General features: G+C 40.6%; 1 protein-coding gene across 1 annotated transcript in view; it reads right to left on the bottom strand.

Annotated features, from left to right (window-relative positions):
* Positions 1-2,952: 2,952 nt before the first annotated feature.
* Positions 2,953-8,096, bottom strand: part of cbl (Cbl proto-oncogene, E3 ubiquitin protein ligase) — a 73,992-nt gene continuing 68,848 nt past the window's right edge. Inside the window, exon 22 of the transcript XR_013278238.1 lies at positions 2,953-6,848. The gene's annotated coding sequence lies outside the window, so the exon portion shown is untranslated. The remainder of the gene's footprint in view (positions 6,849-8,096) is intronic.

The following is an 8,096-nucleotide window of genomic DNA, read 5'->3' as shown; positions in this document are numbered from 1 at the left end:
AAACTTCAGTGTGATGTTGATTCATTTCCAAAATACTTGTTTTTCATGAGACACATGTGGACAAAATTGTTTGGAAAACCCACAGTCGTCACTGAAATCACTTAAAACTTACAAAAACAATAACAGATAAACAAAAGTATTGAAAATTAAACAACAAAAAACTGCCAGGTCAGAAGTAACTGTGTGTTTTTGCATGACGGGGATAGCCGAGTTAAAAATTCTTCCCTGGGAAGATTCAAACAAAAGAAATCAATTTAGACTCATGATGATTGTCCGATTGAATCCAAGTTTACAGTGGGTAAAAAATGTAAGAGAGAATTGCTAATGTTTTTTGTGGCGTGACTCAGAAAAATATGAATAGCATGACGAACACAGTGGAGCTCGTCCAGGAGGAATTCCTCTTCTTTGATGGGCCTTTCTCGGGACCTTGAGCACGTCACGCGTGCATCTGCAGGATGTTGCTCATGGCAGCTGCGACTTCCTACTTGGGTTCTCGCTATTCTTCATATGTAGCCAGATATACGCGAGATGAATAGAAATAATAATGGTTAATGGTTGATTTGGACACACCTCTCGATCAACTAGACTAAGTGTAATTTCTGGAGAAATTGTGTGGGAATGCTGAAAGCTAAGATTTGAATGCATGTGGAATGCTTATGAAGTAAATTGAGAGATAAATTATTAAATGATGATCTCCTGGTTACTGGACAATGCGCTTTACCAACTGTGCCAACGAGCAGTATCAAACACCTGGTAACGAGGACAAGTTATATGTATGGAAGTGGGCGTGGAAGAGTGACACTTAGAAAAAGTTCACTGTCTGTCCCATTGAAAACGAATGGGGAAAAGTTGTTATTTAACGTTAAATTGTGTGAATACTGTAAGTCATGTGGAATCAGATGATATATACCCCAGGAGGCGAGAATTTTTTAAGCAAGTTGAAATTTGAACAGTGTAAATCGGGAGTATTATGTGGGAGTTGTTACATGGCAAAAAAGTGTGGAGAATAAAAATCACAATAACATATGTGGGAATGCTTCAGCATTCACACAATTAACACGATTGATGATTGACAATAAATGTAAAATGGGAGTGGCAATTAACAGCTTGTGTATCTCAAAGCCTCACTGTAATGTTTTTTTTTAGAAGTCATAAAACCAGATACAAGAAGCCAAAACGAGAGAAAAAATCCCCATGTATGCATCACATCATCCTCTCTCCACATAAAGACTAACCCCGCCCACTCCATATTATCACCATGGTGAAGCAATGTTCACATCTTGTCCTGTGCGGTTATCAAAGTATCTCTTTGTGGCAATCCACGTTGTCGTGACGACGTTTAGCAAAAATTCTAATTCCTCTCCCACTCTCCCCTTCCGAGCCCCCTCACCACACAGCAATGACTGGAAGCCCCCCGTCATACTCGGGCAGCGGCAGCAGCGGGGACAATAGGCGTCTCTCATGATGGGCGGACAACTCCCAGAAACGACTCCCTCTCAGGACTGGCCTCAATGGCTTGGAAAGAATGACTTCTTTTCCGCTCTTTCCTTCCTTCAGCCACCGCTCGGGCCTTGAGCGCATCGCAGTTGACCCGGTGAGGTAAACACTAGTCGTGCGAGGTCATCAATCACACGGGAGAGGCATACACAAACACGCGCACAAGTTTATGTGAAGGACAGCGATGGCAGCCGATGGCCAGGTCCAGCAATCAAGATAATTACGCCTTACAAATTGTTGGGTTAAAAAAAAATAAGACAATCTGGTAACCCAAATTACTCCACTTAAGTGGTCAAAAAGGGAGAGCACCACTTGAGTCATTCATGGATGGATGGATACTTTATTCATTCTGAGAAATTATATCGTCAAATTAATTGTCACAAGCATTTCATGGAAAAAGGTAAAAGACATTCACTTCAACTTCATGATCAAGAACTTTATGAATCATTCATTGTTGCCTTCCTTCCTTCCTTCCCTCCATTCTTTCTGCTTCCTTCCATCTTTCCCTCCATACTTTCCTTCCTTCCTTCCTTCCTTCCTTCCTTCCTTCCTTCCTTCCCCCAAATACATTTTATTCCAATTACATAAACTAGAATGTAGTGGTATAGTTTTTGTGTCTTCTTTCTTTGCTTAACTTCCAGTTATTCCTTCCTTCGTTTGTTTTTCCTTCCTATCATTCTTCTTTCATTGGGGAAAATATCACAAGGATGATATTTAACAGGACACACTTTGGCGGTGCTGGAGGAAGTCAGCTCAGAGAAAAGAAAAGTCCTGTGACACTTTGGAATACATAGTCATTTATCCTCTAAAGTAGTGAAGAAATAGATACTTTGTGTTCGAAAACTTCAGGCTTTGTGAGAGTTCCGGTTCTGCGTCAACAAAACATGCAACTACAAACTGTATTTAAGCATAAACTTAAAAAAAAAAAGATAAGGGATTCAGTTTGCTGAGGCAGAGCTTCTCTTGTCCTGTCTTAGCCTGGGAAGAGTGTAGAGGAGGGGGCCGGCCTTTTCCTGCTTCTGTTTTCCCCGGTCAGTCCCCTGACATAAACGCACTGCCCCGCAAATTCCCACATTCCCTTTCCAGGATGTATCATATTAAACTAGTAGAAAGGGGACTCTCGTTTTGTGTCTCATCCTCAAGGAATTTTTAGAGGCTTCTCTCAAAATATTTTCCCCAAGTTGGCGATTTTTATTTATGCGCGATCACAGTGTGCCGCGCCCTAGCTCCGTTGGAGGCTCTCATGATTTACTGACCTTGGCTGAACAATGCTGTTGTTTTAACAATATACAGTACTATCACTTCAAACCCTAAGTGCTGCGCTTCATTCCAGGGGAAATCAACGCATCAGCGCCAGTGTTTATAACCGTCACATATCACATTGTTGTTTGCAAGCTTGCAAATATACTTTACTGACCAGCATTTGGAGAAAAGAACTGAATCATCACCACATCACAACATGTAGCTTTTTTATTGTACGCATGAGAGTCCAAAAATGACAATTGTTTCCTTCTTTAGTGCGCAGATGGGATGTTGTGTCCAAAGCACAATTAACATGACATCACAGGTGAATCAGACAGCGAAGATATCTTATCGCTATTGGCCTCATACTTCCATCAAAACAAAAAAGGGACATTGTCCATATCTCCATGAGCTGTTCCTCTCCGATAGTTTAATGAGGGGAAACATGAATCACATGAAGGCTTAAAGCAACGTTCAACACATTTCAGTTATCTGTTGCTGTTAAAGTTGTCACAAAACAATATCAAGTTACAATCTGACATCCAGTGTTCATCAAAAACTATGCTTTTGTCAAGATAGCGACAAATACAAAGTTGTAAGATGACCACAATGTATGCATGCAACAATTATTTGTGACACTGACAGCAACTAGATCCAACAATAAAGTCAATCAGAATTATGTAGTAGAGCCCAATTTAATTGTTACGTTTGCAGTCTTGGGAAAAAAAGTGAAAATATAACGAATTTAAAGGAAAAAAAAACTGGATAATAATAATAATAATAATAATAATAATACTAATAATAATAATAATAATAATAATAATAATAATAATAATAATTTGAATAAATGTTCTTAATTCATCAAATATATTTATATATTTTCCTGGTCACATTTGTTGTGTCACTTGTTGCTAGGCAGCGTTTGTGGAGCTCAATCCCAACCGCCCACCAGCCCAAGTGTGTCCTGTATGTAACATCACAAATCATTGGCCTAATACTGTATTGTAATTGACCAAGTCATTTTGATCCCACTGAGGGGCAAATGTTTGTAAGTTTTGGCTAAAGTAGCAAATGCGTGCTTCTGTCAGGGTTCGTTCAAGGTTCATAAAAGTTCGCTAAACATTTGCTGACAGGTTTTATGAGTTTTTATGAACTTTAAACGTAAAGGTTTAAGGTAAACATTTAGCAAATTTGAACAAACGTTGACATATGTTGCAATGACCTTGTCATTTTACAAACATTTGAAGGATGTTGCTCCATTTGCTTCTCAGATATATCTCTTCAATAAAAGACGATTCGATACTTACCTAAGTGGAATGATTTTATTCAGTTCGATTCGATGCACTTACATCTTTTAAATAAAAAATGATTTCCCAAATCAAACCGGTTGTTGCTATAAAAATTGTGCTTTTTCTTGGTATCTATATAGATCCCCAGTCATCCAAAGTCATGGTAATCTGCAAAGGCTGAATCGAGTCAATTGAACTCCTTTGTTGAATTTGTTGTTTTTTGACATCGTTCAAACATGACTGATGCAACTACGCTATTAGGCTAAAGCTAATGTCATTGTCAATCATGACCACTGGGCTGGTTTAATGGCACAATGTCAGTTGAAAGAACAGTCAGAGAATCGTCCATTTTGTGGTTGAAAAACTACAAAATTTCATTTGTTGTAGGCTGACGAGACAAAGCATAGCTTATGTGTCCCATTGCAGGGCCGCCACATCACACGATGCCACACAGACCAGATTAGTCTCGAGTCTATTTTGGTGATGGGTATGATCCAACCAATTTGAACATTTGTCCCCAAGCAGAGGGCGTGCACATCCACAGTGATGCACAAATGCTGCTGGCACCGACAAAATCTCCCTGAAGCTTTCTCATTAACTCTTTGTTGGGTTGCCAACAAATCAAAACAAACCTAGTACAGGAATAGACAATCAACAAATCCAATTTGTAAATATGAAAACAAATACTCGTGTAACACAACCCCTCTGACTACGTCTCCCTGTACTTTCTGTAATCAAATCAGGTGCATCCAGTAAATAATGCATCATGACTTCCTCCCTAGCAGGTAGTGCTAATGGTGCTGAACGGTTCCAAACCAAAACACCCGCCTCTCCACCATCCTTTTGGAAGCAGCTGTGTGGAACCCCTTCAGAGTTACAGTAACTTTGATATGCCTGACTACTCCATATGGAGCCATGCCAGTCCTCTTGGCAGCCACATGTGTCAGACACAGTTTTCCAACACTGAAGGTCAAAGATCAACGTGCACCACACGTCTCACCACTCTTTCATCCGGCTCCAAGTCCACCGACTGGGAAATTTCACACGGTATCAAACAAAGTCACAGAGAAACAGCAGATTGCGAGGTTTTACGACGGACATGGCAGATTGCATGCAATGGCGGGCCTCTCGGGTCTTACAGATGTTGCCGCTTGTGACTGTACCCATTTTTTTTTCCAGGTTTAAGACCGTGAAATGTTTGAGATGAGGCCACTTGTTGGATCAGGGTCATGTGACTATGCAACCAATATGAACAATATACACCATCCATCCCATTTATCAGGGATGGGCTTGATCATTTCATGTATTGATTTCTGATCACCTGCTATTAGTCCAAGGTGTAAACCACTACTAACCCCCCCAAAAAATCATCGATAGGAAATGAATAGATGGATGGATTTTTGATTTAGCCATTAAGACTTCCATGCAGGAAATGTATTACCTCTAGTGGTATGGTAAATATAAATAAACAAATAAATAAACAAATAAAGAAATTAAATTGCTGAACTTTATTTGTCAAATTAAAACAGATAGCGCTCTATTACAGTGGCTTTAACGTCTGTTTAAATGTAGTACACCAGTTTGTTTTTAAACATTTATCTAGGTAAAATTATATTATAAAATTATTATGTTATTATAAAAATTTAAACCTTTACGTTTATGAGTGAACCATTTAACTATAGAGCTGCTGTAGTTGTGAGCTGTGATTACAGCTAAGTAATGTAAACATCATTCTGGAAAAACAAAACAAAACGAAGGACAGAAGGAAAAGTGAGGCAGCCAGTGCATATCAAATATGAGTACTGCTCCATTACGATGTACTCGTTCTTCTTTTGAAGCTCAACCTCAGACAACCCTCACCTACCCAACCCATATAAGGCAGCCCCCACCGACGTGTTATACCATCAAGCTCAGCTGTTACAAACGTGGTCCAAGTGTATCTAAGTTGAGCAGATATTAATGTGCTAGCTATGTTGGGCTGAGGAATTTCACTCCATTCACTTTCTGCCAGTCTGTGTATGCAATATAGAGGTCAGGTTAGTAGGTTTTGCAATCATTTTGTCTAATGTTTCAAAAAAAAAAAAAAAAAAAAAAAGAGGAGGGGGAGGAGTTACTTGTTGCTGGGATAAGTAGTGACACTGATCAATTAGGCTAGTTATCAACAGTTGCTATTTTTGTGAATTGGAGATTAACCTGTTGACTTAACTCATCCTCCATATACAAACAATTATTCACACTAACGTGGACGATTTCCAGTCTTCAATGAAGCTAACATGCACATTTTGGGACTACCTGGAAAGAACATGCAAACTCCTCACAGAAAAGTCATATTGAGCCAACAGTTTTGGACGAAGTGTTAACCATCACTCTGGACATGCTGCAAGTACAAAGTCAACAAACCAAAGTATTGGACAAATTAGGCAATTATGAACCATGCCACTGTCTGAGAATGTGTTTCGTAATCTAAAATGTGTTTCGTAATCTAAAACTGAGTCATGTGCTATTCACTCTATTACAGTTTGGCAAACTGCGCACATATTCTATCAGTGAAAGCCAAAACCGTGTTGGCTCACAGCCTGATTACCTGCCAGGAGACCAGCAGGGAGCGAGCGTCGGAGTCAGAGAAAGGCGGCAAAGAGCAAGCGAGGTCAACATCACATACTGTACTGTAAATGATATGATGTCTTCTGGCAGGTGTTTTAACATAGTTTGTAGCGCATGCCTCTCCGATTCATTCCCTGTCTTGTGTCCATATTAAGATCGGTAGCCTGCACGCCAGGGGAGGGAGTCACCCTGTGTTGATATACAGTCCTGTTGATACTGTAGAGTGGGAGACAACAGGCAGTATTTACTCTTTGCTCATCATAAATAACCTTTTTCTGGCAACAGTTGAGTAGAAATCATACATTTCTTTATACTTGTGCCAAAATGGTAACAATTCAGGCTTAACTATAGGAAAACTTGCTCCTCACAAGGGTCGTGGGGGTGCTGGAGCTTATCCCAGCTGGCTTCGGGCAGTAGGCGGGGTACACCCTGAACTGGTTGCCAGCCAATTGGCTGCAGGATACACAGAGACAAACACCTATACACCCCCACCCCCCCACACACACGCACGCACGTCGCACGCACACAATTCGGAGCACCCAATTAACCTGTCAATCCATGCATGTCTTTGGAATGTGGGAGGAGACCGGAGTACCCGGAGAAGACCCACGCGGGCACGGGGATAACATGCAAACTCCACCCAGGAAGGCCGGAGCCTGAACTTGATCTTGCCTCCTCAGTACTGGGAGGCGGATATGCTAAACACTCACAACTGTGCTTGGAAAACTTGAAAAAATAATTTAGAAAAAAAAAATCACTGTCTTCCCAAGTTAATAAAATGTACCTAAATAAATGTTTTAAAACAATCTGTTCTTAAAACATTTGAAACAAAACGGCTCCTTGCCGCAAGAAATCATGGAGGAGGAGGAGAGGAGAGGAAAAAGAAAAATCTGAGCTGGAATTGAACCTGGGACTTGCTGCTTACAGAGCAAACACACTGACCACTATACAACTCGTTCAGTTAGGTTCCACAGTGCACAAGTTTTACTTGTAGTTCATACAAGTGTCAGCCAGCGTGGGATTTTAAGACAGCCAATTGTGACTGCACTTTGGCATTGCAAATGTGAAGGGAAATTGATTGCTTTGAATTCATTTGGGCAGAATGTTTACTGATAAAGGCTACTTTTGTCACTATCCTATGGAGATCTCAGAGAAAGTGGGCGCACGTTTAGTACACAGAGGCGGTGCGGGGGTGGGTCCGCACCTTATGACGTGATAAAGTGAGCACTTGCTCATTTTCTCAGGTTGGGAGGGGCTGGTGCTTGGAGAGCAGAATGACCGAGAATTTCTCAGAGAGGGGCGAATGGAGGAAAACACCACTTTGGTCATGTGTTTGGTGAGGAATTAGCATGTTAACATGGCTTAAAAGCTCCAAAAAGTTGACTTTTCATGTTGCTGTTCCTTTAAACAATCAAAATCAGCTATTTTGAATTGCAACAGTCGTCCCAGGACATTACAAAGAAA

Source organism: Festucalex cinctus, chromosome 13 (assembly GCF_051991245.1).
Source record: "Festucalex cinctus isolate MCC-2025b chromosome 13, RoL_Fcin_1.0, whole genome shotgun sequence".
NCBI classification, from domain to species: domain Eukaryota; kingdom Metazoa; phylum Chordata; class Actinopteri; order Syngnathiformes; family Syngnathidae; genus Festucalex; species Festucalex cinctus.
This window is presented reverse-complemented; position numbering and strand designations above follow the sequence as displayed.